Source organism: Melanerpes formicivorus, unplaced genomic scaffold (genome assembly GCF_026170545.1).
Source record: "Melanerpes formicivorus ecotype bairdi unplaced genomic scaffold, bMelFor1.0.p_v2 SCAF_11, whole genome shotgun sequence".
In the NCBI taxonomy this organism is placed as follows: Eukaryota; Metazoa; Chordata; class Aves; order Piciformes; family Picidae; genus Melanerpes; species Melanerpes formicivorus.
This window is the reverse complement of record NW_027142363.1, coordinates 2,266,801-2,283,489: the sequence shown is the minus strand read 5'-3', so window position 1 is coordinate 2,283,489 and position 16,689 is coordinate 2,266,801. Positions and strand designations below refer to the sequence as shown.

Genomic DNA, 16,689 nt, shown 5'->3' with positions numbered 1-16,689 from the left:
GACATTTCCATGCTTTGTGTTACTAAATGCACAGGTTCCTCTTAATCACCTTATCTGTCATCCTGATGATGATGCTACACTCTATGGCCCACTGCATGTGTATAGAAGGACAAAAATAGCAGAAAAAGAGACTGTGAAGTAAACACAATATGGTATTACGATATTTCATTGCAAAGCCATCCATTTTTAATCTGTTTTGGATGTCAAATTACAGTCAGAGCCAGCAATTTAGAGAGGTTTTCTGGTTTGCAACTTCCACGTTTCGTCTAATTTGCAAATTACAGGTAATCAAAATTGTGGATTTCTTTAAACATATTTGCAATTCAGATTGTTGCACTGGATAATGTCTTTGTCTTTTTTTAAACAGTGTTGTTCAGTTATGTTGCCTGTACAATACTTTGTTTGCAATGGAATGAGACACAGACTTCTGATGAAAATTAGAAAGCATCATTCTTCAATGATTTCTGCACTATTTCCTTTTAGATTTCTATTGTAGTGTGAATAGTTGTGAATACAGAATATTTGTCCTACCTTAGTGTACAAACACATGCAAATAAAGGAAATAAATTTAACAAGGACATAACAGAGAATGTTCAAAGAAATTTGCCTGTTCTTTATCAGTGATTTGGATGCGTGGAATGAGTGCACCTTCAGTAAGTTTGCAGACAACACCTAAGTGGGTGGGTGTGTCTGTCTGCTGGAGGACAAGGAGGGTCTGCAGAGAAATCAAGACAGACTGGATAGATGGGCTGATGCTAGCAGTACTGAGATTCAACAAGGTAAACATCAAGTGCTGCGCTTGGGCCACAACCACCCAGTGTGACATTACAGGCTTGAGGAAGCGTGGCTGGAAAGCTGCCTGGTGGAGAAGCACCTGGAGGTGTTGATTGATAGCCAGCTGAACATGAGCCAGCAATGTGCTAAGGTGGCCAAGAAAGCCAATGGCATCCTGGCTAGCTTAAGGAATAGTGTGGCCAACAGGTCTAGGGATGTGACCATTCCCCTCTACTTGGCACGCACTGGTGGGGCCATACCGTGTTCAGTTCGGGGCTCCTCGCTGCCAGAATTCCATTGAATTGCTGGAGCATGCCCGAAGAAGAGCAGCTAAGCTGGTGAAGGGCCTTGAACACAAGTCTTGTGGGAAATGGCTGAGGGAACTGGGATTGCCTTCAGAAGAGGGGTCCAAGGGGAAACCTCATCACCCCCTACAACTACCTCAAAGGAGGTTGAAACAAGGTGGGAGTCAGTCTCTTTTCACATGTGTTGAGTGAAGAGAGGAGCCAGGCTCGGGTTGTACCAGGGGAGATTCAGGGTGGATATTAGGGAAAATTTCTTCACAGAATGGCTTATAAAGCACTAGAACATGCTGCCCAGGGAAGTGGTAAAGTCATCATCCCTGGAGGTATGTAAAAGATGCAAGTTCTGTGATTAAACTATTTAGAAAAACATATTGGAGTCTCCAAAGCTCAACAGTATCTCCTAACTCAGTTTTGGTATCAAAGGAAGATGAACCTGAAGTCCTTTGGATGTGAATGTTACACAAAGTGTATGAGTTGGACTGCATGAGCAGTCAGTTGTCAGCTCAATGAATAAGGAAAAATCCAGAGGAAGCCAAATGATAATTTCACCAGGAAATATCAACAATTTCAAAAGCATATACATTTTTCTGAGCCTCTAGTAGTTTAACACAAAATTCTAGCTATTCCTTCCTATCATTTACATTTTCAACTCTTTTTCCTGACTTTTATTTCATTTCTCTGATACAGACTATAACTGGAGGAGGAAATAGGAGGCAAATGAGTCTGCAATCAAAGGCAACAAATGAGGTTGCAATGTTAAAGAGATGTTTTGTGCAATAGTGGGTAATTTTGGTAAGGAATTCTTTTGTCTTTCTCTTCTTGGGTAACATATCAAACCAATGGACTTGTCTAGTCCAGTGCCTGCAGTCTAAACAATCCTTACACAGCTGTTATCCATAATTGCAGCAAGGCAGTGCTGAAACAGTAGTCAATATCAAGAGTCAGCTGATAGCAGAAAGACTTGTGTTGCAGTAAATACTTCAGAACTGCCTGCATTTAAACAAACAAACCAACAAACAAACAAATCCCCACTCTTTATTTTAAAAGAATTTATCAACTGAGTGAAAAAAAAAGATTTAACTTTGGCACATTTGAAAGAGCTTCAGATGTTTGAATGCAAGATATTTTCTGTTCACATACATTCAGGAATTTAAATCCCCACTCCCTTCCATCCTGTATAGGGGCTTATTCCATTTCATGGTGATTGTAACAGTACAAGTATGCTTAAATTTGGTAGCATTTAATACCTGTTTTGCATAAAATAAACTATTTTTCCAGATGGTGTTGAGAGAAAATCAATCTGAAAGGCAAAATACTTCATTATTTGGAATAAATTATGGTGCTGTTTGATGTCAGAGCTAAGCTAGTGGCAAGCAGCTGACAGAAGGAGTGCTCCTGTTCTTAACTCCTCACCTCTGGTCAAGCAATTGTTCCCCTTCCTGTGCTCCATCAGCATCAGGCCCAAGAGTCTGCTGTCAAGATAGTAAAGCAGGAGAAAATGATTCATGACTTCTTTGCAAAATGTCTTTCTGTGGGTTTTTGGATAACACATTTTCTTTCAGTGGCAGCTGGCTGATAAATTGGGTAGCAAACTGTATCCTTGATCTGGATCACTAATTGTCTATCTGACCATGTCAAAGTGAATGAGGTGTTTGACACAGGGGAATCACCTAAACAAAACTATAAAATCAAGCAAAATGCTTTCCCTTATGTAAACATAAATGCAAACTGCAAAGCTCTTGTATTCAGCACCAGTGAGGTCACACCTGGAGTATCGTGTTCAGTTCTGGGACCCTCACTATAGGAAAGATATTGAGGTGCTGGAGCATGAACTGTGAGGAGCATTTGAGGGAGCAGGGATTGTTCAGTATGAAGAAGAGGAGGCTGAGGGGAGACCTTATTAGTCTCTCAAACTACCTGAAGGGAGGTTGGAATGAGGAAAGGGCCAGCCTCTTGTCCTTGGTGACAAGAAACAGGAAATGGTTACAAGCTGTTCCAGGGCAGGTTTAGGGTAGATATTAAGAAATATTTCTTCACTGAAAGGGTTAACAAACATTGGAATGGGCTGCCCGGGGCAGTGGTGGAGTTCCCATCCCTGAAAGTGTCCAAGCTGTGTGTGGACCTGGAGCTTAGGCACATGGTTTAGTGTTGACCCTTCAGTTCTGGGTCAAAGGTTGGACTGGATTATCTTCAAGCCCTCTTCCAACCAGATACATTCTGTGATTCTGTTAATGCAAGCCAAGCATTAATTTTCTTACACATTCTGCAGGGGAGTTCTTTAGGTGATTATATGGCAGAATCTCAGGCATGTTGGTGCATTTTGCTGGGAAAATTCTGATAGTTCCTATATAATTGTTTTGGTTATGCATACTCTGCAGGAGAGTGAGTAAATTCTGACCTTTGTGGAAATTGAAGATGAAGATAATGTGGAAATTGGAACACATAGGAAAAAAAGATTAGCATAAAACTCTTCCCTATATGCTGTCGAAAGCAGTTGCCAACACATTAGCTTCCTCCTGTAGCAGTACGACCTCCTGCAAGTTACATGAAATTCACTGAACTTGTTTGAAGGATCCCTTTTTGAAATCAGAACTATATATTGCAGTATTCATGTTGTGTGCTGCAGAATACAAGAGCACTGAATAATATGGTGCAAAGAGGTAATGGATATTTTGTCAAATCCAATACAGAGAGGTTTCTATTAAAGGATTTGCTCTACCATTGCCAACATCCACGGTCCTAAAGAACCAGAAGGGCAGAATTTTAACAGTAGTGCCCTTTAGTCACACAAAGGATAGCACTCTGTATTTGATTTTATTAGGGAACAATCTAACTGAAGACAAGCAAAACAGCTGCAATTACTCCCAACAAAAGTAAAAAGGAGAGCAATAGGGAACACAAGGAATAAATGCTGGTTTCTCCGCTTAGCTACATGGTTCTTTATCAACACGGATGCATCATCTTTAAGGGCAGTAATATGTTGGGTCAAGTGTCTGCTTTGTAAATAAATTAAATGGAATGAATATTATTATCCAAAATAATGTATCTTGTCTTCTTATGCCTTAGACAATTTAGTGCTAATTATTCATGGGCAAAAGAACATTGATGGTTGGAGTATTCTCTTGAGTTTATAATGAACAACACAGTGTATAGGTGGGCTGGTGAGCAAGTCCCCTACAACCAAATGAAGTATTTAGACCAGTTAATTAGCAGAAGTCATTAAATGTGCATGCTTGGCAAGAAGCAATTATTGACTAAAAAATCACCTTAAAATACAATTAATTTCAACTATTTCTTTTTGTTTACTGAGATTAACTGATGTCTTTTTTTGCCAGCAGAATGTAAAGCTCTGTAATTTGACTCTATTTTAAGACCCAACTATTGACTTAGATTCTTAATCATAACAGCATTTCATATTGGGTGGTCTATGACAGATTCCCAACACAGTATCATTCTTGCTGGCCTTACTCCTGATTCTTACCCATAAGGACTCAACCCTATCATCACCTTCATTAATTTGCATAGTTTCATATTTTCCCTAGCATAGAGGGTCACTCCACCACCTCTTCTTCCTTGCCTATCCCTTCTGAAAAGTTGGTACCCATCAATTGCAGCACTCCAGTTGTGGGAGTCATCCCACCAGGTTTCTGTAATGTCTGCTGTATCATAGTTTCCCCGGAGCACAATGGCCTCCAGCTCCTCCTGTTTACTGCCCATGCTGCATGCATTGGTGTATAAACACTTCAAGGAGGGAGTTGGTACATAGTTTTCAACCTTGAGGTGGGGTTGACCTTCTGGTTATCTAAGATGCCAACACACTGCTCCACAAGCACTGGGCTACTACACCCGGAGTCCTCTATGGCAAGGCCAGCTGCATCCCTGTCCCCCTTGCCAATGAGCCATGAGCCCAGCCAGCTCATGTGCAAGGAATCTTGCACATATCCCTTATGGGACAGATGAATTCCATCTGTCAACAGCAGTCCTGGTGCCAAGAAACCCCACTGGTCCTCACTGTCTGTTGGGGTCCTTCTGCCCCAGTAAAGCCCTGGAGAGTACTTATGGGGGCCTACAGGAAAGATGTGGACACTCTTTTTAGCAAGGCCTGTATCAACAGGAAAAGGTGTGATGGTTTCAAACTAAAGGAAGATTTACACTGGATTTAAGGAGAAATTTTACAATGAGAGTACCAAAGACTGGCCCAGGTTGCCCAAGGGGGTGGGAGATGCCCCCTCCCTGGAAATACTTAGGGTCAAACTGGACAGAACAGCCTGTTCTAGTGAAAGATCATAGAATCATAGAATGGTTTGGGTTGGAAGAGACCTTTAAAGGGCATCCAGTCCAATGCCCCAGCAGTGAGCAGGGACATCTTCAACTACATCAGGTCAATAATTCATATTGGAATATTATTTTCATACCCATTCATTCTCACCCACACTGCTTTCACAGTCTGCCCCTTTTCCACCCCACCCACCTCATTTTCCCCTTTTTTCCCCTCAAACCCAGAGCACCTGGGCTCTGTTGGAATCTCCTCCCACCCCATGTGTGGCCACTTGGCCCTCCCCACCCTCTCCCCTATTTAATCCCCACCAGGAAGGGCAGAAGCCCTAAGGTGAGCCCATCTGGGCTGAGGATCCTCCTCTCATTGCTGGTGAGTACCCCTGGTGTGCACTGGGTGATGGTGGTGGTGACAAAGGCCGGGGGGCCTGGTGGCCCCCCGGTTGTTAGGAATAGGGTTGATGCCTGCTCCAACATCATCCCTGGGTGCTGGCTGGGCCTCCTTCCTGATGCTGAGTTCCTCTGTGTGGTATCTTGGCTGGTTGAGGGTCTAGGTCTTGGCTCTGGGACTGGTGCAGGAATGGTGGTGGTGGAGCAGGAGATGTGCAAAGAAAACAAACAAACAAAAAAACAACAGCAAAATTGAGTCAGTGAAAACATTAACCTAGTGAAGTTGTTGTCTGAGAGCACCTAAACACCCTTTTGCCCCTCCTCAGTGGCACTGATAATGTCGTGAGCTGTTTTACCCTCCAAAACATGTTATCTTGTTTGTAATATGGTGTAAACAATCAGTGCTCCTGAATAGTGGTCACATATGAGCAGCTGTACTGCTTTCAAAGGCTCAGTACCTCTGTGAAATGGTATTACAAGCATACTTAGCTTGTGAATGGCAAACCATTAGCATTTCCTTTCCTTTTGGGGATGCAACTGTAAAAACTATCTTTAATATTTACAGTTTGATTTATTACCTTGTTAAGCACAGTTACTGAGGCAACCCCTTAATTTGTGTTGGAATCCAAAGACTTATAAACTTGAAAAGTTTACCTTACCTGAAAGCTGTCTTTTTAAACTTAATTTGTCAAGGAAGTAGGAAACTTTACATAGCCTTTCAGGAAGCCTTTTTCTTTTCTGTTCACTTTTTTGTTTTCTTTTCCCCCCCACCCCCCTTAACAATTTTTAGCTCATTGTCTTCTTTCTGCTTTGGCACTGAACTAATTACATGTTTCTAAATATCTAATTAACTCCATAATTAAGATAAACACTTCATACTCAAATGGTTTCATCATACTCAGAACCAATTGTAATGTGGCTACCATCCTAAATATCTGAATATAAAATGTTTTAATGTTTGCATAGTACTAATACTAAGATCTTATTACTAGTCTGTAAGTTGACAGAAAGTGTCTCAAAGTGTACATCTTGAAAGGTTTATGCAATCTCTGGATGCTCATAATTTTTTTCACCATTAAGAGAAAACATGAATTTGCAATATCGAAAGATCTTTCAAATATAAAAGATTACTTTAGTGTTGAATAGAAGGATGCTTTGCCTTCAACATCAGATATTCTCAATGTAAGATATTCTCTGTAATATAATTGTTATTTTATTTGAGACATATGGTGAAACCCCCTGATTCTGCAATAGAATCATTTTGGTTGGAAAAGGCCTTTATGATCAAGTCCAGCTGTCATCTAACTCTACCAAATCTGGGGCTAAATCATGCCTGTTAGCACCACACCTGTGTCTTTTAAGTCTATTCCTCTTGGTAAACATATGTGTTGTGTTGACGTTTCCCCCCAAGCATTAAGTCTGCCAGACCAACTCAGAAGCAAATGGAACTGTATTTACAAGCACAATCTATGCCCTACAATGGAATGCAATGAATATGTACAAAATAAACAGGATTTGCAATATTGTAGATATTTACAATTAGCAAGCAACACAAAATGCCCCCTGGTCAGAGAGCAGGGAAGCTGTTCCACTGCCCCCACCCCTCTGGTCAAGAGAGAAGAGGAGTGGAGAGGAAAAAAAACTAGTGGGTTAGACTTAGCCAAGGCCAGCCAACAAGAAGACTCTCTCCCAAGTGAAGCAAACAGCCAGGATCAGAAGAGATAATTGCTATGGTACAGCTCCTCTAATTCTAGATATTTATCTGTTGAATTTTAGAATAAACTCTTGTTTTCCTTTCCACACCCAGTAGTTACTTGGTTATATTTTTCTACTTTTCTGCTCTAAATCTGTAAGTAAATTTTAAAGGCATAGCCTTAAACCACCACAATATATTGCCCAAATACTGTTTTTCTCTGAAGTATCTCTAGCAAAACTTGACTGAATTTTCAGGAATATTCTTACTTGAAATAGAATTACTGAATAAGTGGTGGTGGTGGTGGGGAAATTATAGTTTTGCAAAAGATAATCTCCCTTTTCCCCTTGCTTTTGCTACAAGGCTTTTAGTGGTGCTTATACTATTCATTATTTCAACCTAAAATTGCTTTTCAAATATTAATAACTGCTGTGATCAGTCACTTAGGTGTGTATTTCAAAACATGGCATGCAAAACATTATATAACATTACAGAGAAATTGAGGCTAGCAAATGTCTTTCCTTTGTGAACACATTCACACAGAAGCAAATACACTGTAGTACCCAAGGGGAATTTATTTCCATTTATAATGATGGAAACTTCCCAGGTTGAAAGAAAGTATGCCACAAAAGCTGCTAGAACTAGCTTAATGTTTGTAGCTAATGAAATAACCCTTCTAGAAGATGAGGGTGTATTCTCCTCCTCAGTAGCCATCTTAGATACAGAATTGATTGCAATCACTTAAAAACTTGATAGGAATGTGAATAAATTTGTAATAGCTTGATGTTTAAATTCTGAATAAGGCTTATTCATGGTGGTAGTTAAAATGATTCCTGGGTAAACTTTAGAGGTAAGAGAAAATATTTTAGGTGATCAAAATCATTGATCATGAATCTAAGGATATTAAGTTTACAACCAATCTAATTTTATCAGCTCAGTCAAGCTGCACCAGGGGAAGTTTAGGCTGGAGGTGAGGAGAAAGTTCTTCACTGAGAATCATTTGTCATTGGAATGTGCTGCCCAGGGAGGTGCTGGAGTCACCATCCCTGGAAGTGCTCAAGAGGGGATGGGACATAGCAGTTGCTGCCATGGTTTAATCATGAGGTCTGTGGTGACAGGTTGGACTTGATGGTCTTTGAGGTGATTCTGTGATGTGTATTGGTAATGCATCTACTATACTAGATTATGCTGCTAAAGAGGTTATAGTCTTTATATTTATCCTATCCAGTAAGTTTTGATGTTTTTCTGATATCCTAGGAATTGAATTTCTGTTTAATTAGGCAAAAGTTAAATATGTGCCATGTAGTTTCTCCAGTTAACACCAAAATATGCCATTGTAGTTGTAAGAAATACTGCTTACACTTCAATGGTGGCTGCTTCTATGTAGTATACTAGGCATAAAATCTTTGAAGCCTAGCTAAAAGGGGATATGAGAGCTCATGACTTCCCTTTCTTCATTTGGAGACACTAATTCACTGGACAACAGGGCAGATCTCATGTAAGAAGGAGGACCTTTACAACACCAGCACTGTTTCAATTGAGATGTGCATTTCCATTCTATCCAAACATAATGAGCACATAACATGGCTATTTTTTTATGGTTTATGTCCCAGGACAGTTCAAACACAATAAAAGCAGAGCAGGCATTTAACAAAGCCATTTTGAAAATAATATAGAGAATTACCCTTTTGGATGACAGAAGGTGTAAATGTTAATGTCTCTGAATTAAAACAATGCATATGAATGACAGGATATGGAAAGGAGAAATCTCATGGCATTCCAGTGTAAAGACAACTCCAACTTCTGACTTTATTAGTCTCCAAGTAGATGACATGCATTGTGTAAATGCACTGCAGTTAAGACTTTTCTAAGAGGTATACTAAGCTGAATCTGCTAAGTTAGCATTGTAAGACAAAGTTAAACTGCCAAAAATATACTTTTCCCTGTTAATGTATGCATTTTGTATCCATCTCCTCCCACAGTCATTAAAGTGGTTTTAATTACCATATTAAAAGAGAAGACATTTCTGTCTCTATATAAAGAGCAGAGAAGCATATACCTATTATATGCAATGGATAATGTAATCTGCTTAATGATGGAGCTCTGAGAGGCGGTGAGTAGGTTGAGGACCATCAGGGAATCTTGGAGTCACACCCTGCCCTCCCTGAAAGAAAGCCAACAGCCAAATGGAATTTGTGATATAGAGAACTCCTTCTCCTCTCTTTGCATGGCTGAATGTGGTGACTTAGAGGAGAGCAGGCAATGGCAAGCTCCTGCCTGGCACAGTAGCACTGCAGGCCAGTCTTCCCAGTCACTACCCCACCTCCCTACCTGCCAGTGCAAAGCAGCTATGATGCTCTGCAAGGGGAGGTGAATGGTAAGGATGGCGCTTCCCCCAGCTTGGAGGCATTGCCAAGGTTTAGTCAGTCTATGTCCACCAAAATGTCTTCAGTAAAGAATAAGAGGGGTCATTGTCATAGTGACTCATTTCTGAAGGGAGTGGAAGCCCTGATACCAAAGGAAGTCTGCTGCCTCATGGGGACCTGTGTTAGTGATGTGAGGAGAAGGCTTCCTCTGCTAATACGGACCTCAGATTACTATCCACTGCTGATCCTTCAGGGAGCCAGCAATGAAGTATTAATGAGAAGTCCAAGGGTGGTGAAGAGAGACTGCAGGGCCTTGGAACAACTGATTAAGAGATCAGGAGCACAAGTAATGTTCTCCTCTATCCCTGAAGTAGTGGGAAGTGATGAATAAATGAGAGCCAGCAGATCAATGTCTATCTCTGAGCCTGGTGTTACCAACAGGACTTTGAGTTCTTTAATCATGTGTTGATTTGTAGGATGCCAGGCCTGCTGGCAACAGTTTCCTCAAACAGGGAAAAGGATCCTAGCCCAGGAGCTAGCAGGTCTCATTGAAAGATCTTTAAGCTTTGTTTGAAGGGGGTAGGACACAAAACCAGGCTTGCTAGAAACAAGCCTTCAGGCAGCACAGCAATGTTTGAAGGATGGTGTGCTAGTGAGGTCTTTCAGTCTGGCATGTCAGTGGAGCTGTGGAATGGAGACCTATGCAGCAGCAAATACACAAGGCTTATTGATGGGTTAGTAACCATGGGAACACCTGAGAACAGTCAGGTAGAAATTATAATTTCTCCCTGCAAAAATGTGATAGAACCATCAGAGCAGCTGATGTGAACTTAATGCACATAGCATGGGACACAAAGCCATTGTGCATCAGGAAAACTGTGATGGAGTGGCCATTATAGAAAGATGGTGGGATGTCTCACAACTGGAGTGCTGCAATCAGTGGTTAGAAACTCTTCAGCAAGGATAGGCAAGGAAGAAGTGAGAGGGTGCCCTTCATGTCAGGAAGTGATTTGATGGTATTGAGGTTAATGATGGCGATGAGAAGGTTCAGTGTCTATGGGTAAGAATCGTAAGAACAAGGCAGGTATTGTGGTGGGACTCTGTGGTAGACTTCCCAGTCAGGATGGAACAACAGGTAAAATATTCTTTAGGCATCTGAGAGAAGTATCATGATTGCTGGCCCTTGTTCTGGTGGAGGTCTTCAAATTCCCTCATGTCTGATGGAAGGATAACACAGTAGAGAAGGATCAGTCCCACAGGTTCCTAGGGTGTGTGGAAGATAACCTCCTGACACAGCTGATGACAGAACCAACAAGGGACTGTGCCTTGATGGACTGGTGTTGGTGAACAGAGAAGGTGATGCAATGACTGGGGGACATCTTGGACACAGTGATCATGAAATTAGAGCTCTCAGTTGCTGGAGAAGCAAAGAGGGGAGGCAGCAGAACTTCTACCTGAGACATCCAGGGGAAAGCTGTGGTTTAGCCTGGAGACTGGTCAACAAGGTCCCTGGATTCAGTGAGCTCAAAGGTCTTTACCAAATGAAACATTTCTATGATTCTACATAATTAATGGATAGTATAGTGTATAATGCATAGTATGTGATTAATGTCTAATATATATGCCAATAATATTAACACCAATAATAGTAGTACATCTATGTAAGGGCTGAATATTTTGGAGAAACTCCTCCATGTGAGATCTAGGCAGTAAATCTACTGTAAAAATTGTGAGCACACAGGTGATGATGCATGATTTTATTGTTGCATTTATTAATTTTCATTGTGGTACAGTACAAATGTGTCAGCAATAAACCATAATGTGAGAGTACCAAAATATATGAAGTGATATTTCACTTCATGCATAATGAAGAAGGCTATTGAACTAATGTGTTAAAAATGCATGATTTACAGAGAAATAATGACTTGTTATTTCCTACTTATTTGGCCCCTGTGGCTGAAGCTTAAGGAAAAAACCCCAAGCATTTGGAATATCATTATTCAGGTCAACTTTAGCAAAAGGCATTCACTCTCTGGTGTGAAATACTGTTTGTGAATAGACAACTGTGGGACTTTGTTTCCTCCGCTTGAAATATTCCCAGCCAAATGATAAGTTTCTCTGAGTGTGTATTTTGATTGAAAACTATGATTACATTGCAGTTTGTAATACCTGTTCTTCAAAGAACCCATCTAGTCTGTACACAATGCCCAACCCCATGAAAGCTTCACTATTCTCTTGCATCACATTAACTTAGGTAGTAACACTTCCTGCAAATATGACATACAGAAAGCAAGGTTTTCTAGGAATACTACCTTGTTGAGCTGTGATTTTGTGTTACCAACTGAGAGATTCAAACTCCCTATGCTCAGTACAAGCAAAATGGGCAAAAGGTTCATGCTGGTGATCTGGGAGCTGCTAAACCACCTTCCAGCTGACCAATGAGGAAACAGAACAATGTACAGCCTAGGGAATGATTTCTTTTCATCTTCAGTGGAAGTGGCAATATATGTATATGAATGCCTAGGGCAGGAATGTGCAGGAGCAGATGGGGGTGTTATTGTTTAGAAACCCCTGCAGTGAATTGGCCATTGGCAAGGGAATGGTTTTTTTTACCTTTTTTAAAATTAATGCTTGACTCTAGAATAAGCTTTCTAAAGTTTCATGGTGTCCTAGATCCTAACGATGCATTCTTAGTGTAGCACTCACAATAAACCCCGAGGTTTTAACTCTGACCTGCTCTCTGCTCCAGCATCTATTTTATTTAGTCAAATCGTAAACCCTCTATTTCTATCTCTTCATGTGGATTGTTAAGCTCTGGGGAAAAGCTGAGTCTGAGTCATATTTTTTCTTGAAATAGTTGTATTTTAAAAGACAAGATGAAAAGAAGTCATGAGTTAGGAGGAAGAGCCTTTTGTTCCAATTTCCAAAGCTGCACAAGCAGTCTGGTTTCTGTTTACAGGGCACGTATAAGCTGGGTGAAGAAGAGACTGTAAATAACTTTGTGTTATATCACTAAAACTGGAATCTCTGGAGTCTCAAAAAGACCTGGAGATAACACTTCTCCATCAGGAAATGTTACTGCACAATAACAGCCATGATAGGAAGGTGGCACTGCACAGTTAGGCTACCATGAAACAGGAAGCAAAGGGGATCAAATGAAGACAAGTAAAACATAAGTCTCCTTTATGTGCTGCTTGATTTCTTCTCGACCTCCCCGATGATGCAGCCATACCTTCCTATGCACTCCCAGAGAAGATTACAGTCCCCTGACTTGCTTCTGCCATCCCCAACCTCTTCGGTGTTGTCCTGGAGGTGTCAGCACAGAGCAGTGCTTCCAACAAACATTCCCTATGCAGCTTGACAGTTCTTTTTGCCTTCCAAGCAAGCTGTCACTTACCTTCTGTCACACAGCCATTAACTGCATTCATTTGTATGCTTACTTTCTTCATTTAACTTACCAGTGCACTTTTCTGCCCTGGATTGATATACTTGGAAGTCAAAGGTAAGTGTTCTAGGGTTTAACTTGTAAGGTGGCACAAGCTCCTACTGTGTTTTGTTTTTCCCCCATGAGACATGAAGATACTATCTCAGATATATCTGAGCCTGGGGAATCAAATGCCCAGCTGGAACAGACTGCTGTCTCACACTCAGGCATCGTGAGAATGAACAATATTGCATTTCCTGCATGAGATTCCTCTGAGGGATTGAATCCTGTAGGTGTACTCAGAGCATGCAAAACATACCATGACAAAGGCACAGCTCTCACAGACCAGCGTGGCAGCTGTCATGTTTGTTGAAAAACATGGCTAGAAAGGTATGTGATATTTATTTCCAACACTTCTGTCATCCTTAGTACCAGTAGGATGCCTGGATGTTGTTCCATTCTTTTCCCATAAGGTTGCCCACTTAAAATCTCTTGCTGTAGAGTGTGCTAATCAGCAGATGACTGACAAGCCTTGCTTTGTAGATGCCTCACTTCAGAGAAAACGTAAAGATTTAAGCAATAAAATGACAGAGGAAAGGGAGGGAAAAAAATTCTTCAGTCTTTACTGCTCATGCCACCCCTCAGGAGTCCCTGACTTGGGAGATAACAGAGCCTGGAGGAAGGAATGCTTTCCCTTGGTTGAACCAGCATTGTGTTGTTGTGGGCACTCCTCTCTGTGCAGCCTGTTCCAGTGCTTTGTCACTGTAAAGAAGTTTCACCTCATGTTGAGGTGAAATCTTCTATGTTCAAGCTTGAACCTATTGTTTCTCTTCTTAATTTTGCACCACTGAAAAGATCAGTCTCTCTTCACAGGGGAGATGCTCAAGTGCCCTAATCATCCTCATGGCTCTCCAGTGGATTCTCTCCAGCATGTCCCTGTCTCTTAAACTGGGGGGTCCAAAGCTGGATGCAGTATTCCTGGTGTGGTCTCACCAGGGCAGAGTAGAGAGGTAGTAGAACCTCCCTAGACCTGCTGGACATATTTTTCTTGATGCACCCCAGGATACAGTTGGCTCCCTTGGCCCCAAGGGCACATTGCTGTTCCATGGAGAACTTGCTGTCCAGGTCAAAGTAGGTAGATCTCTATACACACATACATACAGATGTTTCTTCAGTGCTAGTATTTCATGTAGGTTAAGCATTGCTCCCAGTGAGTCGGGATTGAAGAAGGGTTATCCACCTTACCAATAAACACTTTATACTTCTTGGCAATCTGAGTGTGCAACAGACCTCTCAGTCTCATCAAAAATTTTTAATGGATGTTAGAAATTTTAAGATTTGTTATAAGGGGGGGCAAAAAGAAACCCAAAACCCCAATGAAAGAAGTCCTGAGTAAGGTAATAGAATGAGAGAGCTCTTGGCCTCTATTTTTGTCTCTTTATATACACATATTTAAGATCTGATATTTCCCCTGATGTTAAAATTCTAGAGAGGCTTGCTATACTTCAATTAGGAAATGACAACTAGAGAATTAACTTTTTTAGCTCAGTGTATGTGGCTATGTGCAAACTCATGCATAAACCTAAACCAAACTCAGGATAAAAAAACTAATCCTTTTTTTAGAGCAGGAGGGGAAAATAGCAGCCAATAAAAACTGAGGACTTCATGATCCTAATTGCTGAAAGAAGGACTTATTTTTCCATGCCACCTAAGAAGGCAGAAACTTGGAGTGGGTAGATCTGTGAGTAACAAAAGATAACTTTACAGCGCATCAGCTCTGAGAATTTAATGTACTTGTATTAAAGCCTGAGTGTGCGGAGGCGTGTGCGGTGACAGGCAGAGGGCTGTGTCTGTTATGCAAGTGGAATGAAGCCAAGCACAGAAGCTAGGATTTATTTTCTGGTGGTGGTGTTTTTTGCCATTGGCTTCAAACTGCCAGTTTACATGCACTCTTAGAAAAATTAACTTTCAGCTAACAACTACTGCTTGCACGATAGAAGTATATGTGTAAATGATCTGTGTTTAGCAATCATTCTTGATGGTGTGAAGAGTACTCTCTCTGTTCACCTTCCTTCTGTGGTAAGAATCATGTTCCTGCCTTGTCATTTTGATTGTGTTAGTTGCAAGAACCTTCACATCTTTCCATTACCTCCTGCTATTTAACATGTCAGATACTGTGTTTTGATTCTACCTTCAAGATTGATTCTTGTCTTCCTATGAACTTGTTTCTCAGTTCTGCAAAAATACCTTTTGTCCTCCAGCAGCTGAATGATATGAGTTTTCATGGCTTTCCTGCCAAGCCTCCAAACAAGTAAGTTCATGGTATTCCTGAAGATGTCTCTCAAGTGTGACAGAATGTCTTCATAAACATCAGCTGTTGCAGCACTGTTCTGAGGGCAGTTGCTGGATACATGCTGCAGGGTGCATGATTCCTTAGGTGACCAATTCTTTAGCACTGTGCATACAGCAAATCAACAGCATTCCATGTGTCAAGAGCAACATCCTCACGTTGGCACCCTTAGATGGGAACATGCTGCAAAAGCCACCTCCTTGACGTGCTGGCACCTCTTATTGGGAAAAGATTTTAGCTTATATAAATGGCTGGATTTTACTGGTTAAGAGACTGATAACAGAGTATGATAAAAACAGCCACTCTGAGGAAGAGTCACTTTTGGTTAGGGATCTTCAGTTAGGGTTGCTAGTGACTTCTGTTTGTGTTAACCAGCCTCTTCTGGCAAGGGCTTCGGTGCAGGGATGCCGTGAGGGATATGCTTGGGACTTCTGTTAGCTGCTTCATCTGTTAAGGGCTTCTGGGACTACTTCTGCAAGTGGGACTCAGACTCTGTAGGGCTGGGGATTCTACAATGCATCAATAAAGGACTGCAGAGAAGATTTGAGATTCCCTGGTCTGATTGCTGGAATCTCATTGCTATGCAGCAGTGGGTTAGTGCCTTCATTGTCACCCAGTGGCAGCCTGAATCAGGGGAAGAGCAACAATCAGGAAAATGCACAGAAGTCTCCTTTACCATGCTGTATACAAAAAGCTTAACATGTTTGCTAAGACAGTTAGGGGTAGCCATTTAAATGTGTGATTTACTCAACTTCTTTTACTGATGAAAGAATTTACTGGAGGCCTGTGCTGTGCTTAGCTTTGGTTTTGATCAGACATCATCTGCCTTCTCTGGTCTCTTTCACTGTGGCTTTGACACATTGCTTTTCTTTAACAGTTTAGGCTATGTGAGAAGACCATCTTCTCTTTTTTGTTGACTCTTTCAAAGAATGGTTAAACCAGGCAATCAAATGTGAGCTTGTTATACTCATCTTTGTAACATGCAAAAGTCTGGTTTTGTCTGTTAGAAAAATATTCAAGGTCAAATGTTGCAAGAGAAATGTCCAAGACATCTGAAAAGATTTGAAAGGGACACAATTCATTAAGTTTCTCAAAGGAAACATTACAAAGGA

General features: G+C 41.1%; 1 long non-coding RNA gene across 1 annotated transcript in view; it reads right to left on the bottom strand.

Annotated features, from left to right (window-relative positions):
• Positions 1 to 15,781: 15,781 nt before the first annotated feature.
• The window catches only part of LOC137444110 (uncharacterized), a 90,056-nt gene continuing 89,148 nt past the window's right edge, over positions 15,782 to 16,689 (bottom strand). Inside the window, exon 3 of the long non-coding RNA XR_010988085.1 lies at positions 15,782 to 16,201. This is a non-coding gene — a long non-coding RNA (uncharacterized lncRNA). The remainder of the gene's footprint in view (positions 16,202 to 16,689) is intronic.